The 19854-nt window shown below is 39.2% G+C and overlaps 1 protein-coding gene across 49 annotated transcripts in view; it reads left to right on the top strand.

Annotated features, from left to right (window-relative positions):
* The first annotated feature begins 349 nt into the window (after nt 1–349).
* The window catches only part of PHF21A (PHD finger protein 21A), a 188934-nt gene continuing 169429 nt past the window's right edge, over nt 350–19854 (top strand). For 19 of the 49 annotated variants that reach the window (XM_081538382.1, XM_081538381.1, XM_081538377.1 and 16 more), the window contains exon 1: nt 350–883. The gene's annotated coding sequence lies outside the window, so the exon portion shown is untranslated. Of the gene's footprint in view, nt 884–2002; nt 2160–3087; nt 3147–3750; nt 3944–19854 lie in introns of those variants that run through there. The other 30 variants (XM_081538379.1, XM_081538368.1, XM_081538390.1 and 27 more) reach the window with 6 other exon arrangements.

The following is a 19854-nucleotide window of genomic DNA, read 5'->3' as shown; positions in this document are numbered from 1 at the left end:
CCCCCCGCCCCCCGGGGGAGGTGAGGGGCCCGCGCCTCCCCGGGAGCCGCGGGGAGGGTGGTGCGGGCCGGGGGGGCGGCCCGCGCCGGCCGCCGTCCAACTCCGCCCGGCGGCCCCCCCCGCCGCCCGTGCCCCTCTACCCCGGCGCCTCCTCGCCTTCCCCCCGCCCTCGTCCCCGCTTCCCTCAGCCCCAGTCCCTCTCGCCCGGCTCTCGGGAGCGGCGGGGGCGCGCACGGCGGCGGCGGCGGCGGGCCGGCGGGGCCGCGCGGCGGGCTCCCGCGCGGGCGAGAGTGTGTCTGGGCCTGGGCGGAGGGATCCCCGGGCTGAGGCGGCGGAGGTGCTGCGGCCCGGGGCCGGGTGGTGAATGGGCTGGTGGTGCTCGCCGCCGCCGCCGCCGCCGCTGAGGAGGAGGAGGAGGATGAAGAGTTGGGCTTGTTTGTCTCCCACAGTTTCTCTCCTGCTGCTCTGATTTCTGCCCTCCCGTTCCGGCGCGGGGCCTGCGTGCGTGTGTGTGTGTGTGTCTCTCCTGGACGAGGAGGAGGATCCAGTTCCTCCCCCCACCCCCTCCTCCCCACCCCCCCCTTGCCTGGGGAAGAGGAGGAAAGAAACAGCCCAGAGAGAGAGAGGGAGAGAGAGAGGGAGAGAGAGGGAGCGAGGGAGCGAGAGAGGAGGAGGAGGGAGAGGGGAACAACCTACCATCTTAACACACTAATATCTAAAAAGTGCGAGAGGCCCAGAGCAGCAGAGAGGCAGCAGCAGCCGCTCCAGCGCCCTCCCTCCCTCCCCATGAAGAAGAGTTCCCTCCTCCTCCTCCTCCTTGCTTCTCCTGCTCAGAGTTCCTGCCTCCAGCTGCCAGGGGGGACAGCCAGCCAGCAGCAGGAGGGTGCAGTATCCCAGCTTTTCCATTCTCTCTTCTCCTCACTCTCCTCTCCTCTCTCTCTTTTTTTTCTGGAGTAGCTCTGTTTCCCCTCCCTCCCCCCTCCCCCCTCTCTCTGCTCTCTCTTCTCTTCTCTCTCTCTCTCTGTCTTGTCTCTGGTGTTTGTCTCTGGGAGGAACAGGGGGCTGCTTGCTTGGAGTTTGTTGGGGGGGGGAGGAGGGAGGGGGAGGGGAGGGGTGTGTGGGAGGGAGGAGGGAAACGGGGGGTGTTCTCGCCAGGACCCCTCAGTCAACTTGAGATTTGAGCAATAACTTCCCCTTCGGGGCGCCCCCCCTCCCCCTGCGTGCCCTTCCTATTCCACCCCCCCCACCACCCAAAAAAAAAAAAAAAGACAATGGAAAAACCTGGTCTCCCCCTTCCTCCCCTCGGCCCTCCACCCCTCCCCAGGATAAATTGGAAGTAAGTTTATGAGCAGCCTCGGGAGCCTGGGCGCTGAGTGCTGGGCCGGAGCGGGTGACAGAGGCGGCGCGCCGGGGGTGGCGGGGAGGGGGGTGTCACATTGTCCCGGCGGGGGGCCGGGGAGTGGGGGGGCGGCCGGCGGGGGCGGGGGGCTCGGAGCCTCGTCCGCCCCCTTGGGCTCTCTCCTCTCGGCCCGGGGATGGTCGCCGGGGTTCTTTCAACACCCCACCCCCCACCCCCTCGGGATGCTGTCGGGGGGAAGTTTTTATTATGGTTATTTATTTATTTATTTTTTTTTGGAAAACCATCTTGTTTGGTGACTGAGGGATCTGGTTTAAAAAAAATGCGGCTGCTGACGCTGCCGGGCCCGAGTGTGTATGTGTGTATGTGTGTGTGTGTGTGTGTGTGTGTGTGTGTGTGTGTGTGTGTGTTGGTGCATTTGTCTTGGGTGGCCGGAGCAGCGTTGGGGAAATTCCGCTTATTCTTCTTCTTCTGCAACTTGTTATTCCGGAGAGTCTGCCTGCACCCCTCACCCCGGGGCCGGCCCTCCCGCACTCGCCCCCGCCGCCCGCGGCCGCGGGGCGCCCCCGGGACCCCGAGCGGGCCGGGGCCGGCAGGAGAGGGGCTGCGGCCGCCCCTCCCCCGCCCGCGCCCCCGCCGGGGGGAGGGGCGCGCGGAGTGGGACTCTTTCCGTTTGGTCCAGCCCCGTCGTGCACGCAGTTCCCAACACTTCTCGTCATCCTCTCTTTGGTCTCTTTATTCTGCTGAGCGGTGCTGCTAGGATTTCTTTTTTTTTTTCCCTTCCCTGACCACGTTCGCGATGGTGGGTAGCAGCAAGGTGGTCCTGGCAGGGGAGGGGTCGATGTCGATATTGGGCACCGGGGGGAAGAATGTCTCCTTTCAACTTTGTCTGTGGCTTGCACCCCCGGAGAAGGCCACACGCCGGTTGTGGGGTGCAGATGTGCCGAGAGTGATTTCTAAGTAGTTGAGTTGTCGAGATGAGGGTACGACTGCTAATGGTAGGCAGGTTTTGTTTTCATTGGTGAATCTGGTGTCATCATATTCCGGTCATATGTTGAAATATTCTTTGTTTAGGTCTTAAAGTAGAGGATCTTACTCCGCACGTCCACATTGTGTTGTTTTTAAATGATGTCTCTGCAAGTATGGCTTTCTAGAATTTAAAATGTGAGTTAAGGTCCGGGCGTGTGCGGGCCTCAGCACTGGCCTTGACACTGAACTTTGTGGCTCTGTTTTGGTTTTCAAAGATGTGCTCCATAGCTGGAGTGCGAGCTGTGCATTTTAGTGTCAGGAATGTAGATGCTTGAGCTGGGGACGTTGGAGAAGGAAGAACATTTCTATATTAATAATTGATAGCTGAATATTAGAATCAGATTAATTTGGACTGATGAAAGTTTTTTTTTTTTAAAGCAGTTATGCACTCTAGGAAGGAAGCCTTTTCATAGGCACACTTTATAGGGCTTCTTTAGGACGCAGAGCTTGAATATCTCCTTTTAGAGAGGATACTCACCAACATCTGTAGCTTCATTGAGGGCCTGATAAAGGGAGTGAAACTGGGGCTAAGACATCGAAGTGTACTTTTCAGTGTTTATGTTGTTTGTTTACATCTGATGTTCACTCAAGTTTGGGCAGTGGAAATAAATAGGTCAGCTTTTCTTTCGCTTTCTGAAGACTAGCCCCCTCCCCCAGTCCCCTTTTTTCCCCTAAGTTTCACAATTTACTTGGTTTCACAGCATTGTAGGAAACTGTTACTACATTTTTACTGGAAATACTATTATTCATTTTGATTTTGGTAAGTCCTTTTCTGTTCTTTTTTTCTCTTTGTGTTTGTATATGGGATCTACATTGTGGGCTTAAAACTGGCTTGTTAAGGTCCATTTAAAATGTCTGAAGAATGCATTTTAAAATCTCAGGACACATCTTTTGATGGCAAAGAGGAAGTTTTTGTTTGCAGTTATGCTCATGTTTATGAAAAAATTCTGTACTTAAAACTTCTGTAGATGTACAACTATCCTTAAATGAAGAGCATAGTAATAGTGCAGAAAATTCTTCAAACAAGTTTCTGGTTAACACGTTAAAAATATTGCAGGTGCTTTTCTTTATGTCATACTTTTGCTTTTCTTAAGGTAATAGTATTTGGAATATAACTGATGTTGCTTGGATGGTCTTAATAGTCTTTTTGCTTGAATGCTTCAGAAGGCTTTTTAACATAGTTTTTAGATAATTTTGCAAGCTTTATTTAAGCTTATTGTACTTAGAACTCCCAGGCGAATCTTTATGGAACTGGAAAAGTAAAAAGCCCCCTGCCTCTGCCAGCTTTTATTTTTAAGAGGTAAAAGTGTTGGGCAGCCCCTGTTTCTTTTAGCTTTGAAGGGTCCATCCTTTTTCCCATTCAGTCATCTGGAAAGAGCTGCCTCAGAAATACTCTTCTTCTGCTTACATGAAGAACTCTAAATGCTATCCAGCAGGAGGTGCTGCAGCAAGATAAAGGAAACCTCCGAATTGTAAGGGTCTTGCTACTTACTACAGCCCTACTTAGCTTCAGCTAAGCAACAGGATTAACTCCTTAAAGTTCCAGAAAGATCTTGAGTAAGTCCATTGAAAAATTCCATTTGCTATTAGAAGCTGAAATTTGTGACTGCTTTTTACCTGCTTACAATATTACACAAAGTAGATTGCTTATGGTGGACAGCTTAAGGATGCTGCCCTTAGGTACAGAGTACTGTTAGAAATGTTTTGCTTGGAAAATAATTAGTTTCATATTGGAATTACTCTCATATTGGTGAGTGGAGTGTTGAACACGTTTTTAAAAATTACGTGCTGTGTATGGCTATAAACAAAAGTAGTTAATATGACTTGGGACTTTTGACTTTGTGGTCATCTTTATAATATTAATACAAGTGAGATATAGGTTACTTGAACTATTATTGGAAAGGGAGATATTGTATGGAAAAATTTTTAGACTTTCTGTGTTTTTTTCTTCCCATATGTGGACAGTAATCCTAATAGATAAATTCTTAGGCCCTCAGCTTTATAAATACATGCGGTTAATGTGTTTGAGTTGGCCTCCAAAGACTGAGATTCTTGAACTAGAAGTAAAGTTCTGTCTGTGGGTATAGGTCATTGCTGATACGGTTGTTAGTAACACTTAACAATAATTGCATAAAGATGGAAGTATTTTCGTAGCATTTATAGCACATGGTCCTTTGAAACTCTTGTTAGTTAGTGTTAGGTGAATTGATTTATCACTGGAAATATTATGGTACTGTGGTGGCTTGTAAAGTTTTATATCAAAGTTTTAAAAACTTAAGAATGTGTAGAAAATTTGATGAACTTGCTTTGAATTTTGTTTGTTTTTTGGAAATAATGCTGTACTTTTTTCTCAGTAAGATCAAATGATATAAAACATGTGAAAGTTCTTTGTAAATTGTCAGAAGCCATGCAGATGTTAAGTTGTGGAGATAGGTGGCTAATTAATACATGGGCAGAAGCTCCTGGCTTTAAAATATTAACTTTCTCCATATCATTTGGGAAACGAGTGCATTAAAAGTGCACCCAGAACACTTTATGAACTTTTTTTTAGTACTGCTGTGGTTACCAAAAAGCTCTTTGTTAAAATATTGAAGCTTTGTTTAAAAATGCTGTCTAGGCAGTTTCCCCTAATTAAAAAAAAAAAGATCATTTTTTCCTTTTGTAGACCCTGTGAAATGTGTATCTCCGGTTAAAGTTTTTCTTCATTCTCCATTGATGTGATAGTAGTTGATTTTAGTGATTATTTTAAAGTTCCTGTATTCTTCTATAGACTTTTAGTAGCACAGAGTAACAGATGTCACGGTTAATATTTTGATTGTTTTGACTGATCCCGCTAACTTTCTGAAAAATTCTTGCCAACTAAACCATTCAAACTTGTTTCAGAGTGAAAAAGACATGTATCTGTATGCTTTAGTGTTAGGTACCTGTGTGTATCACTTTTGGTTTTCTGATTGAGAAGGATGCCTGAGGAAATGACTACTCAGATCTAGGGGAGTGCACTGAAATATTTTTTGCGTCAAAATAACTTAGAAGTTTAAAACTCAGAACCTTGAGTTCTGACTTTCTTAATAGAGTCTACTCATAAATTTGGACTGAAATAAAGTACCATATAGATAATGGAGAGTTCCTATTTTGTGAGCATATCAAAAGGTATAATATCCTAAATTTTAGAATTAACTACTCTTTATGAAATAACCTCAACTAGAAATTAAATATAGAAACTTGCTTCAGTGAAGGGTGAGAAAAACATTTAACTGTTTAGATAAAAGTGAAACTTCTCAGGGTGATATTCACGCTTTCATCCTAGACAGTGAATGCTAAATTTTTTTTTTTTTTTTGAGGAAAGACTGACATTAATGTTTTAGTAATGTGTTTTTAAATTTTGGATCCTTAATATTTTATTGCTGAAGTCTTTTGTATTTAATTACTGTTGAAAGGGAGAAAAGGAACAGGTTATAATTTTAGGTCTCTAACCTTTGACAGAAATCATTTATATTCAGAGCTGATTTCTTGAAACATGTTTGAATCTTCATATTAATTTGTGCTGGGAAATATTAATGATTTATGTTGACTTCTCAGAACTTTTGTACATGGGCTTTTTTCGTAGGCCCTAAATATTCTTTAGGAGCATAGCAATGTATTTTCATCACTTTCTAACTTTACCAGGTGTGTATTTTTGCTGCTTTGAGGTGTTTTTTTAAAGTAATATGTTAATACTGCATGAAAATTATTGTTGATAATTATTTCTTCAATAGCATATGTTTCCTTCTTTGTGTCATGTGTGTGCATGTGGCCATACTGTTTTGTGGGCTTTCATATCATCTTATTTGTGTATTGAATTTCTGAACAGTTACCTTTGGCGAGAATGTTGAAATAGACCGTTCGTTAGGAATAACTTTTATATTGCTTGTCTATCAATTGAGTCTTAAACTGGGATGGTGGTGAACTCTTCCCTTTAAGAGATAATCTGTGTTTCAGTCATCCTTTGAGCTTTTCTAAAGCAACTTTCTTATACTAGACACTTGTTAGGCAGTTTGAATGCCCCTCCACTTCTCTCCCTCCAACACACTGCAGACTGCACACCTCTGCCCCCTTTTTAAATAAAAAATAGTGAGCAGGTCTCAGCTGGAGGCAACTATTCTTTCCTATATTTTGGAATCATCTGTGGAAATGTTTTTCTGCTTTTTAATGTAGACAAAAAAAGTGAACTGATAATTTGGAGATAGGGAAGGGATGGGGCCTAACAGGTTGATGATCTAGGTTATATTTTGACTTTGTTTGTGGGCCTAGGGGAGAAAAATAAACACAGAAGCCAAAAAGATGGGTTTTGTTTTATTGTTTTGGCTGCATTGAGAATACAAACTGTCAGTACTTGAGGAGAAGGAGCAGCAGAAAGGAATTGATTTTTTTCTGCTGCAGATCCAAGTACTGTTAACCATGTGGATCTCTAAAGCAGCATACTTACAAATCAAACAGTAGTTGCTTCTCCGACTCAATTAACAGTCAGAACCCTAGACTGTTTTTTAAAATTTTAAATAAGTACCAAAAACTTCAGAGTAATGACAATAATTTCCTGATAAAAGTGAGTGATAGTTACCATGGCAACTGCTGTCTCTGGCCTTATGGACAGTATGTTGTATTGATGAAGCTTCAGATCCTGTAGTAGCCTGTCACTTTTATGGTGAAATGTAGTAGCATGTGCTGCAGGTGATTTTTAGCTGGCTTGTGTTAAGTCTGTGTGCCAGCTTATCTTCCCTTGTTAGGAATTTCTTGGACTGTATTCCACAGCATGTTTGTGAAGGTGCTGCTGCCTGAAAATAACCCGCCACCTGTGTTAGGCCTCCGGATGCAGATCGCACTTCGTTCTTTCCCTGCCTCCTCCTTCAGTGTTGCAGAAAATGAGTGTGTATAGAAATTATATACGTATATTGCAGCTCAAAGTTGTTCACTTGGGTTTGGACATGTCATTGATAGCTTATAAAAAAAAAAAAACAACTTCTTTGTTTCTGGAAAAGGTCAGTGGATGAGAGAAATGGATCTGTAACTGGTATTTTCCTAAGTGTTCTTTTCACAAAAGGATGTGTGTGTGAAATGAAGGGTGAAAAGTGGAGGGGGTAAATAGTAAGGACTCGACAAAAGAGGAACTTAAGTATTATTGTTGTTGTTGTGTGTGATGGTTTTATGTGTATACTATAAGAGTATATTTCCTAGTGGGCCTAGCGGGCAGTATGAAAATATGGAAAATGTTTTCTTGTGAGAATTTTCTTCAAGAAAAATTATTTATAAAATGTAACTTGAAAGACTGTTAAGAGAAAACCTGATAAAACAATTAAAACTTTTTTGAGGTATAGGGGATAGAAAGCTTTGAAACTGATCAAACTTAAGAAATTGTTTTAAAAGTTGTATCTTTAAATATAATTTAAAATTTGTGTCACATCTTTTTGCTTTTTAAGGATTTCTTTTATACAGTTATTGTTTTTTTAATGTGAAAATGTTGATCTAAATGTTAATTGATACTTTTTTTCTGTATATAGTAAAGAATCTGTGCTAGGGCAGAGAACAGACAAATTATATGTAGATTTGACTAGGCCCTGATAATAAGATCTAGTCAGATTGTGCTAGATAGTTCAGAGTTTCTTAAAACTTACTGTGATAGGGTGAAATGGTTTACTTACTACAAGTCCCAAGATGCATTGCAGTTTTTTGCCTAGCTCCAGAATAGAGCATTGCATGCTGGGACCTGTAGTTGATTTTAACAGCACAGGGAACCCTTCCCTCCTGTCTACTCCATTTTATACACAGCTTCCCAAAGCCTCTAAGAACTTTCTGCTAAGTAAAGTTTGATTGCTAATATCATGATTATTATGCTGCTAGTATTCTAAAGTGAGTCTTCAGAAACACCCTAGTGTGATTTTACCTTAGATGCATTAGCTGTTTTTTAAAATCCGTTACTAAAAGATTTACATGTAGAACAGCATACATATGTATATATATTCAAAACTTGACTTAGAAATTGTAACTTTTTTTGTTGCTTGTGATGATACAGATTTCTTTATAATTACCACATCAATTGATTGCTAGTGTGGGCATTAGGATTAGAAGACTGTTATGGTAGGGCCTGCTACATATGTGGTTCTTTCTTTGAATGGGGACAGCTAAGTTGGATGGAAGGGTTATTTTTGTGCCAGAATTTAAGTAGAATTTTTTATTCTTCTGTAATGATTGTCAACATCTTGAATCTCAGTATTCTTTAAATGGAAGACAAAGTCCTGAAAATAATTGTTATTTTAGTGCAAGTTTAATACTCAAAGCTAAGGCTGAAAGGTAGAGAAAAAAGTAAGGTTATAAAAACAAAATGTAATTTGTTTATATTTTCATTTGTAAATTTAAAAATTCTGTCCTTTTGAGGGTTCTAATACATTTCACTTTCTTAACTAGTGTCAGGGTTGTTGTAGGGATTAAATGTTAAAATCTGTGAAAGTGCTTAGCACAGTGCCTGGCACATAATAAAGTCTCAATAAATGTTTATAGTTAGCAATAGGTTTAGTAGTAGTGTTTATTGTTGCTTTTTTAAAATAGCATGATTTACATTTTTTCCTCCCTTTTTACATTATTATTTATTTGATCAGAAACTCAGGATGTTCTAAAAAGGCCTTGAGATTTTTGGTCTATAGTAATGATGTTGCAGTTCCTTAGAATTTTTTGCCATACGTAAAATGTCTTCACACCTCAGTTTCTCCCTAAGTGATATATGCCCCAGATCAGACAACCAGCTAGTAGCAGAATTTTCACCGAGATTCAGCTCTGCCTATTCAGAACTCTGCCACTGTGCCATGGGCTTTGGTTGATTTTAGAAAGTTCAAAAGATAATGAAAATTTCTTTGTTAATAATGTTTGCACTGTTAGAACATCCAAACTAGTTGACTAATGAAAATAAGAGGCTGCAAAAATTTCCTCGTGTCACAGTGTATGTAACCTTGGAAAAATTCTGTCGTGTTTAGAAGCATGAAACAGTCTATCACCACAGTTCACAGTGTTACAGGATTGATGTATTGGAGGCCAGTGAGCAGGCCCAAAAAGAAAATGTAGTTTCAGGTCTGTGGGATGTACTTAAAATGTTAGGTTCAAAGAAGTCATAAGTCTTTACGTTATTTTTCTCTTTTAGGACATGAACTTCTTTTCAGCTCTTGAAAAGTTCGAGGATAATTTTTTATCTACATGTCTTTTACCTTTTTGAGAAGGAAAAGGGACACCTGGGAATATTGAAAAATGTAGGCGTAAGTTGTGGTATATGTGCCTTAGTCTGAGTGTATGTAGAAGCAGGGAAGTGTCTTTGTTACCTCCTTGACCATTGTCTGTTAGAGTTTGTTGAATGCTATTGCTGAGGGCTGCTGTGTTTATTTAAGAAAGCTTTGCCTTTAATAGTAATTATTTAAGTACTTATTTATACAACAACCCATTCCACTGTAATAATACTAATCTTTTTTATCCTCATAAAGGTGAACTGAAACTTGTTAATATTTGTAGTTTAGACATTAGATAGATTTTTTAGATATGTCATAAATTTATGGAATCTGGTCTGATATGCTTCTACATTATGAATGGTTTTATTTATTTTATATTAACTCATCTTTTCAAGACCTAATGTTAAAATGAAATTAGTTCAGTGGTTACAAAGATGTTAAATTCTAATGGCTAAATGTAAGGGAGAAAATGGTCTCTGGTGTTAATTGGCCAGTGCAGGAAGTTTGGATGAATTCTTATCTACATTTTATAGTTACACACTAAAGTTGGAAATAAGGAGAGGATGTAAGAGGAGTGAAACTGGGCAGCCATGTGTGATTATCTCTAGAGTCCTCTGACACACCTAAATTATTGAGCACAGCTTTCTGTCTTTTTTTAAATGAAGTGTCCCAGACCACTTGTAAATGAAACAGTTGTGATAGTGTCAGAAGATCTGAGTTTAAGACCAGTCCTGTCACTGGCTGTACACTCTTGGGAAATTCATCCTAGCTGAGCTTTAATTTTCCCAGTGCTGGAGTAAAATCGGGATAATGGTGAAAGCCTGCTTCACTATATTCCTAAAAGGATGAAATAATACTCATGAATGTACTTTATAGACTAAAGAAGTACATAAAAATTTGAGTTTTTAATCACTAATAGATGGCTGGATTTTAAGATATTTGTCTATATTATGTTAACAATGTTAATATTTACAAAATTTAAATATGAGTTGGAATCATAATTGGTGATCTAGATCACCCTCTCCCCACCATGGCCAACAGACAAGTTCTTAATGTGTTTGCAGTGTAGTTCTTGACAATATGCACTGCTGTGTTTGTGTGTATATATATAAAAATATCATAAGTGTACTGTGTGTTACATTATTGAAAAGTTTAAAAATTATGGCCTTTTATGTTGAAAAATGTTCTTATGTGTTAATATTCAAACTTAAACAAATACATATATTTGTTCTTAGAGAAAGGGCATATATATAAGATTTTACATATTTGGCAAGTTGTGAACAGGTTTTGTATTTTAGGGTTATCTGTTATTATCTGTTTAGTATGTTTATTAATATATTCAGTACTAGCCTTTTTACATATAGTATCTCAGTTAATTTTAGTCCTCACAGCAATGTTCTGAGGATTTACTGTTATTATCCCACCCCCATTTTACAGATGAGGAAATGAAGGCTTCCCTGGGATCACATACATAGCCATGATACAATATTAATTCAAGCCCAAGTTTGATTCCAGAGCCCCTCCTTTCAAGTGTCTGTAATGCTGTACTAGGTAATTCCTGTAGAAGCTTAGCAAGTGCATTACTGAAGGAGTTTTCAGTCTACTGAAATGGCCACAGTTTTGACATATCCTTTTAAGAATGTTTCATCTGATTTTGTTGGGTTAGGTTGAATGTTTTGGAAATAGTAAGCAGTGGAATGGAATGGAAATGAAGGCATTTGGGATAGTGTATTTCTTGTCCTAGGTGGCGCAGTGGTAAAGAATCCACCTGCCAGTGCAGGAGACACAAAAGATGTGGGTTCAATCCCTGGATCAGGAAAATCCCCTGGAGTAGGAAATGGCAACACACTCCCATATTCTTGCCTCGAAAATTCTGTAGACAGAAGAGACTGGTGAGCCATGGACTCATGGGGTTGCAAAGAATTGGACACGACTGAGCACACACTGCCTATGTCCTGTCCATCACTGTGTGCCCATTGCAAAGCACAGTGCCTGTTGTGGAGTAGGGCCTAGTATCTGTTTCTTAAATGTTGCAGTTTGGGCACTGTAGCATGGTAGGTTATCCATTTTCTTAGTAGGTGCAGATGGTTTACATTAGCTATTTCAATCAGTCCTTAGGTAGCTGTCAGTATTTTAGAGGGTAGGATGGTAAGTATCCTTTCATTTAATAGTTTATTTTAATATTTTAAAAATATCAAAAGGCAGAGAATTGGAGTTATAAAAGTAATGCTTGCACTACATATATGTGTAAAGTAGAAAACAAAAGTTAGACCATTCTCATCTACTTTAAATTTTTCCTGTGTATTTAACTATGTATAATGTGTTTAGTCGCTAAGTTGTGTCTTACTCTTTTGCAACCCCATCATGGACTGTAGCCCGCCAGGCTCCTCTGTCCATGGGATTTCCCAGGCAAGAATATTGGAGTGGGTTGGCATTTCCTATTCCAGGGGATCTTCCTGAACAGAGGGATTGAACCCTTGTCTCTTTGCATCTCCTGCGTTGTCAGGCTGATTCTTGACCACTGTGCCACCGTTAGAAATGGTTGTCATTATTTTTTAGAAATTTAAAATGTCAATTTATGTAAAATGACAACATTGTTTTCTGTCCTGTACAAGTAAATTAGGAAATACCACTTCAGAATTAAATTCCGTTAGTTTATTCTGGTAGGTATTTGTAAGGAGATCAGTTGTGGTTTCAGATAACTTTTTTAAAAAAATTGTAGTCTCTCTTTCTGATTGTTAGGAGGGGTTCATTCAACATTTACACAGTAAAATAGAGTTTTAAAACCAAGGAATTACTTGTGTTATTTTAATAAATAGAAACTCAAACCGGTACTGCTTAATGGACATACAGATATGGCATACAGATATCCTGCCTAGTAATTAGTGTTGGTTGACCTCACCTTCATCCCTAACCCTGCTTACTCAATCACCTTTGAATGCTATACTGGTAACCCAGCATTTTTTAAAGCAGTGAAAAAAAAGAAAAAAGTAAATAATTGGAAGTGCCAATAATTTAATGAGTACCAATAATTCATTTTTTTCTGGTGTTATTTATATTTTAAAAAGCACACTGAAGACCTTATAATCTGCAGTTAAGTATCTTTTGCTTCTAGCTTTGAGAGTTTTGACTTGTTGATAAGGTTATATTAATAATTCACCTTTGTAATTTTTAAATTGAAAATTTTTATTTCATGGGTAAGAAGTTTTTCATTATAAAAGTTTAAAAAGTGTCTTTCTAATTCTAGAATGTGCTCATATCTAAAGTGCTTTGTATGTCTTTAGGTCCATATTTAGTGAAGTGCTAGAGCATGGCCTTAAAATTCTAAGAATTGGGTCTGATAGGGTGTAGCAGTTAACTAGTTTCAACAAGCCAAGTTAAGGTTATCTCTCACTGGTAGCGTTCTTAGGTGCTTTTCATTTTGTGTGGCTTAGACTATGCTCTGGGGAGTATTTTATTATTTCTCAGAATAATTTGATAAGTGCACAAAGGACTCAGTATGTGTCATAGATGGTAAAACTGAGGCAGAGATAAGAATTTGAGTAACTTGATATCAATAGCAGAGCCTGATTGTCCTGGCTTTCTTAGTCTAGTTGTGGTCTTCTTAACCTGTAGTACCCAAACTTGAATATTATGGCCCCCATAAATGTATATTTATATATAATTTCCTGAACCTAGTATTTTATGTATGTTATAAAACATACAGGAAATTAGAAATTTTAAAAAGGATGAGATTTAAAAATATAAGCTGTAGTAATTTCTTCCCATGGCCCTCTCCTTTCCCCAGGGTGGGTGCACCCACTTGGGGACCAGCAGCCTAGATAGGCCATTCTTCTGCAGAAGAGGTAGCCATGGGGACACCTGGAGGACCATTGGTACAAGGTGTGGGGCTCTTAAGTTGGAGTGATCTTTTACAGCTTTTTAATTTTAAAGCAACAGCCTTTCTTTCTGTGAAGGCTGAATGATCGAGAGTAAAGGCCTTGAGAGAGGTTAGCTTAAAAGACAGAAACATAGGCCTTATTTGTTTTCTTCAGAGTTGACCAAAGGGAGAAGGCTGGCCTACCCTAACAGCTCCTACTCCCACTATGGAGATGGCAGTGCCTTTTTCTGTTGTTGTTAGGCAGTTTATAGAACGCAGGATAGCTTGGTAAGCGTCTTCTCAGTGCCTGATATGACGTAACATTGTGGAGTATGCAGCATGCATGTTAAGTACAAGTGGTTGTATTTGGCTTGTTGCTGCAGCAGTTTTGAGGCTGTCTTAAAAAGCAGTTATCACTCGATAGGGTTGGATATGTGCAGATTATTGAAATCATCATTTCAGGAAGACCGAACTTTGTAACTTGAATTATTCTATTTAGTATTTGTTTTTACTCCCCCCACCACCCCCCACATAACTCAGAGCGGAATTCTTTTTCTGAAAGGAACAGATGCCGTTAGCTTATCAGGACCTGATACTAAAAAGCCCACAAGAATCTTTGTGCTGCTTATTCTCTTTATTTAATGTATATGCAAAGCATATTGTAATTATTGCTGTTAGAGTGTTTTAAGCTGATGGTTCCTCCCCACCCTTTTTGTCCTCAAGGGAGATAGATCAGGAATGCCAAATTGACAACTTGGTATAAGGAAATAATGACCACTGAAATAAAACAGGAGTTCAAATAAAAAGCAAACTAGATACAAATGTAGAATGAAAATATCTTTTAGTAAAATGTTAGCATGCTGTACTTGGAACAGATGCCACATTAATTCAAAAGAGAGCCCAGAAAATGTGGCAACTTTACGATGTCAATGGAGGGAGCTGCAATAGTTCCCCTGTTCTTATTGTGTCAAGTTCTCAGTACCTCCAGGTCCAGTCCTGTTTTTCTATTTATATTCTGTGTATATTTCATGTTAATATTGCAAATATTAAATTCATGCTTAATATTTTTGTTTATATTATTAAATGCATTGTCATATTAATAGATATTAGGGTAAAAGCCCGATAACTTGTAATCCAGCAGTAATGATTCTTGTTTTAAATATGCATATCAAGATTTGTAGAATCTGAGGCAAAAATGGACTTTTCTAGACACCCTTCAAGGCACATATATGATAATAAGGTAGTCTAAGAATTGAGGCTTTCAAAGAGGCCTACTGCTTTTTGAATGTAGAATTTGGACAAGTTACAAAACTATGAGAATTTTGCATTTTTTTCTCATTTAAATCTGTAGTTATCATTGGACATTTGCTATGATTTTTAAGTAGCTTAGATTCATTCATTCCTTTTGCTGTGTTTTTTATGGTGTTTGGAAAGAAGAAAGGGTGATGGAAGGGTACTTGGGTACTTCCAGAGTGACATTCATCTTATAGAAGATCTCACTGGGGCATCTCTGAATTGCCTGTATCTTGCAGTGCATGGTTAGTGTGGGTCTGAGTGTGCAGGGAGATGGGCTGGGGGCTTTTAACCTGATTTACAGTGTGCTACTTCCTGAGCACTGCAGTGATCTAGTCACCAGGGGCATATCTTCTGTGCCTGTAAAGAAGTCTGGTGAGCACGCTTAGAAAAGCACTAGTTTTTTCTCAATTAGTTGAAGCATGAAGCCTTACAATTTACTAATTTTGTGAAAAGGTTACAAGTTTTGTTTTTGGGCAGTTCAAATGAAGGGAAGTTTTTAGCATGGCAGTAGAGCACAGTGGTTAAGAGGGTGGGTGCTGGAGCTGAAGCCAGTCTGCATAGGCTCAAATCCTGGCTGTGCTTTGCGCAGTCTGAATTTGTATTAGCTCTGTGACAGATCACTTCCTGCTGTGCCTCTGCCTCAGTTTCTTTATCTGTAAAGTTTGAATAAACAGGAGTACTCTCTTTTCTGAGGTTGTTACAAGGAATAAGTGCCTGACACATAGTAAGCACTAAATAAATGGTAGCTGTTTTTAGCTATTATTAACCTTAATTCTAGACTTGTTCTCTTCTCAGGGTTTGAGACAAACTTTGCACAATGGGCAAAGAGCCTTAAGCTTGGAGGTCTGACCTATGGGTTGGAATCTCAATGTGTGTGTGTTAGTTGCTCAGTTATATCTGACTGTGTGTCACCCCATGGACTTGTAGCCCACCAGGCTCCTCTCCCACCAGGAATTCCTGTCCATGGAATTCTGCAGGCAAGAATACTGGAGTAGGTAGCCATTCCCTCAGGGGATCTTCCCAACTCAGGATCAAACCCAGATCCCCTGCATCGTAGGTGTATTCTTACCATCTGAGCCACCAGAGAAGCCCCTGGACTCAGTACAACCACTTCAAGTTGAGTATGTGACCTTGGACTGATTATTTAAGCTCTTTTTAACAAAAATGTCTCCTGTACATTCATTCCTTTTGCTCTGTTTTTTATGGTGTTTAGGAAGAAGAAGAAAGGGTGATGGAAGGGTACTATATGCACTTGGGTACCAGTGCTGTATACCAAACATTCTGCTGTTCACTTGGGCTTTTCAGTTTCTTTACGACGACATAGGGACGATAATATTGACCTCTTTGGATTGACATGAAGATAAAATGGGGATGTCTTAAGATACTTTATAAGCTTGATTATCATTGTTAACTGTTATTGTTGTTTAGTTGCTAAGTCATGTCCGACTCTTTGTGACCCAGTGGACTGCAGCCTGCCAGCTCCTCTGTCCGTGGGATTCTCCAGGCAAGAATACTGGAGTGGGTGGCCATTTCCTTCTCCAGGGGATCTTCCCAACCTAGGGATTGAATCCAGGTCTCCTATATTGGCAAGCAGATTCTTTACCACTGAGCCACCAGAGAAGCCTGCTGTTATTGTTACAGTCCCACTAAAAGTTTATGGGAAGAGGGTAAATATGGAACAACTTAGTTAGAAAAGGGAGTTTTTTCCTGAAATGCCATGAGAAAAGATATGGATGGGAAGAGTGACCTAGTGAGTTCTTGTTTGTGGAAACTGCTAAGAGAAGTATAAAATACATGAGAGTATGTCAGTTATTACAGAGACTTTGAAAAGTATTTCAGGGTGCTTTGTATTTTTTAAAACTCTTGGTGATTAAAGGTTTTTTTTTTTTAACACCAAGATATTGATATTTACAGTAGGTCACTTAGCATCAAGGCAGTAGCAGATTAGGCATTGTATTACAACTCACAAGTTCAGAATTCTAATCAGCTGGTCAGTCCATTGGGTCTGTAGCCCAGGACAACTTGAGAACACATGCTTGGTATAATAACTCATGGAAACAAATGTAGAACCACAAAGATGTAAAAGTGGCATAGGAATGCTTTCTAGTAATGATGGACACAGCTTATTTGCCTTTTTATTTTGAGCATTTTTCTTTTGTGAAATTTCCTCTCATTTGGTGTCTGTTTTTTTCTTTCAGTAATTGTTACTTTCTTTCTATATTTAATCATCATATGTTACCTATATTGAGCCTAGAAACTGGGCCTGAGAACAAGTTGGTTGTGAAAAAAGCTGTACTGTGTCTCTGCCTTACAGTGATCTCAGAATTAAGGTTTTGGAAGAGAATTTGAGTTTTAAATGTTTTTTGAGTTTTTAAGTGTACTTTTGAGTTTTAAATATATTCATTAGTATGTAGGTACATATAAGTATATCTGTGGGTATGTATGTATCTGGTAAGTGAAACCAGTCATTGAGGGGAATGATCATTAAGTATGAAGTAGTATGAAGTAGGATTAATTTTATTCATTTACTGCCAGTTTAGATCAGAAACCTTTTTTGTCTTTGGTCTGTGTAGTTTTTTTCCTTGAGATCAACAAGTGTGTTTGTAATAGCTTACCAAAACATCCTGAATACAGTATATGTTGCTAGTAGTGAGCATTTGAGTTAAAAAATAGAATAATAACTCCCATTAACTTTTTTTCTCATTTACCCAACTGCACCACTGATAAAGTCCTAGTAGGTAGTTAGAAGTCTTTATTCTATTTTATTTTGTCTGTGTTCCTAAAACATTGTTTCTGCTTTCTGAGCAGAAACTCCAACAAGGTTGTTTGGATAAAATGTTGTACTTTAGCTCAACAAATATTTTTTAAAATTAAGCAATTTTATAGCAGGTTGTGTAGTTTTTTTTCAATTAAAAAACTTTACGGTAGCCAGAGTGGTCAGGAAGTAAAGTTTTGTAGTTTTAGAATTAGCATAGCAGGTGTATTGTGTGTGTCCTGTGTTTTCTTTATTTCAGTCTGTATTCAGGGGCTATAAAAGTTGCTTCTCTTGGGTGAATGGAGTTGTAGAAAGTTTAGAAGTGAATTTTATTTTAACAAAAGGGGAGTTAGAAGTGGACCCTAAATGGCCTCTTTGGGGTTGATTTAAAGAATTATACAATTTTGAAAATCATGTCCCTGCCTCATTTTTAAAAGGTGGGCTACTTTTGACTGCTGTTACACTTGTGCAGGAGCCTGTCTGGTTCGTGGTAAGTTAGCTACTTTGCAGAGAGATGCTGCTATCGACCCCTCCATTTCTTTTGCTCTCCCCTTTTCTTTATTATCTTTGAAGTTTCATCTGTGCCTATGCCATTCCCTGTCTGCTGTTTATCACTCCTTCCAAAGCAACCACCATCTTATTCTATTTCTCTTAAAAACAGAACATTATTTCAATGATTAGTTTTTAAACAGAGAGACTTGTTATCATAGACCTCAAAGCTTGACAGTTTGTGAACCTCTGCAATTTTGGCCCCTCAGCCAGGAGTTGGATAATAGCTTAAAATCACTTCCAAAGTAACCGAAGATTTGTGAAACATTTCATATCTGAACTAAGGGAGAGAATAGAAAAAGACCTTTTTACCTCAAAAGTTGCTGTATTATTTTCTGATAGGAGTTGAACTGGAATCTTAGAGAGGAAGGGGGTAGCCTTGTTACTTAACCAAGATAAAAGAAATAGGAAGCATTAATTTGTTTGATTGCCCTCTGTAGTCCTTTGGACCCAATTGGAGAAGAAAATGGAGAAGTTGGTGTTGCTTATTCTGAAAGTGTTTTGATTTATTAGTAGAGAGAGGGCTAGTAGAATTTCTTTAGTTTGTAAAATACAAAATATGGCTAATGATACCTTGTTATTAGGCATTGATTGTTTTCATTTCATTGTTGGTAATTACACAATAGCAGACCCTTTCCTTTTCAGATTTCTTCTGTGATTTTTTGAACTGTTAACTGAATTGTTTTGGTAAGAAAAGTAAAACTTGGAAATTTTAGTTGTGGTTACACGTAATGGCTATGTTGGATTTAAATTCAGTAGCTTCTAAGGTCTGTACCAGGCATTTCATCCATTTTTAAGTTACACATAGAGAAAACATATTTGAGACAAGAGCCTTAACTTTATAGGATTTCTAAAAACTTCTTTTTGTGGAAATTTAAAAACATACACAGAAGTAAAGTGAATATTAGCAAACCCTACATACCTGTTAACCCAACTTTAACAATCATCAACATTTGCCAAACTTTATGTGTAAGAAAAATAATTTTACGTTTTTAGAACATGTATTACAAATAGAGGCCTGGCGTGCTGCAATTCATGGGGTCGCAGAGAGTCGGACACGACTGAGCGACTGAACTGAACTGAACTGATTACAAATAGATATGTTGGTATACTCAAGTGAAAAGTGTGTGTGCTGGAATATTAACTCTTTACATACATTGTAAATTTAATACTGATAATCATCTTTTAGGATAATGTTGTTTTCATTTGTTTTTTAACTTACTGAAGATGTCTGAACCACCATCAACTTAATAGAGAACCATATCTACTGGAAGGATTTTAGTTTTCTTCTCTGTCTTTTGAAACTGAAGATGATTAGTTTTGAATTTATTGTTCTTAGGAGTTGCATTTAATTTTATGAGCACTTCCTGTCTGCAGCTTTTTTGTGGACCACCAGAAATGGTCATTTCATTTGTCAGCTTATAGTGGAAAATCGCCGAGTCTTGTTCTGGATTCTCTTGCATATTCTATTTGTACCTCACCCAAATGTATGTGTTGATTGACTAGGGAATATACACTATAACTGTGGAATAGTTTATTGAGGAGGGAATTTTGATTCCCTGCTATCCCTGGACCCAGTAACAGTTTTTAAGAACTTAGGTGACTGTTCATTTCTCTTTGGAGGAGTAGCAAGTTGTGCGTGGGTCTACAGTTGTGGGTCCTGATCGTTACCAGTTACTACAAGATGATGGTAGGCTTATTTCTAAAATTCCTTGCTTTTATTAGTTTAAATTAGACCCATGCGGGTAATTATTCCACCCCAATC

This window comes from Giraffa tippelskirchi, chromosome 11, assembly GCF_054371585.1.
Source record: "Giraffa tippelskirchi isolate mGirTip1 chromosome 11, T2T-mGirTip1v1.2.pri, whole genome shotgun sequence".
In the NCBI taxonomy this organism is placed as follows: Eukaryota; Metazoa; Chordata; class Mammalia; order Artiodactyla; family Giraffidae; genus Giraffa; species Giraffa tippelskirchi.
This window is presented reverse-complemented; position numbering and strand designations above follow the sequence as displayed.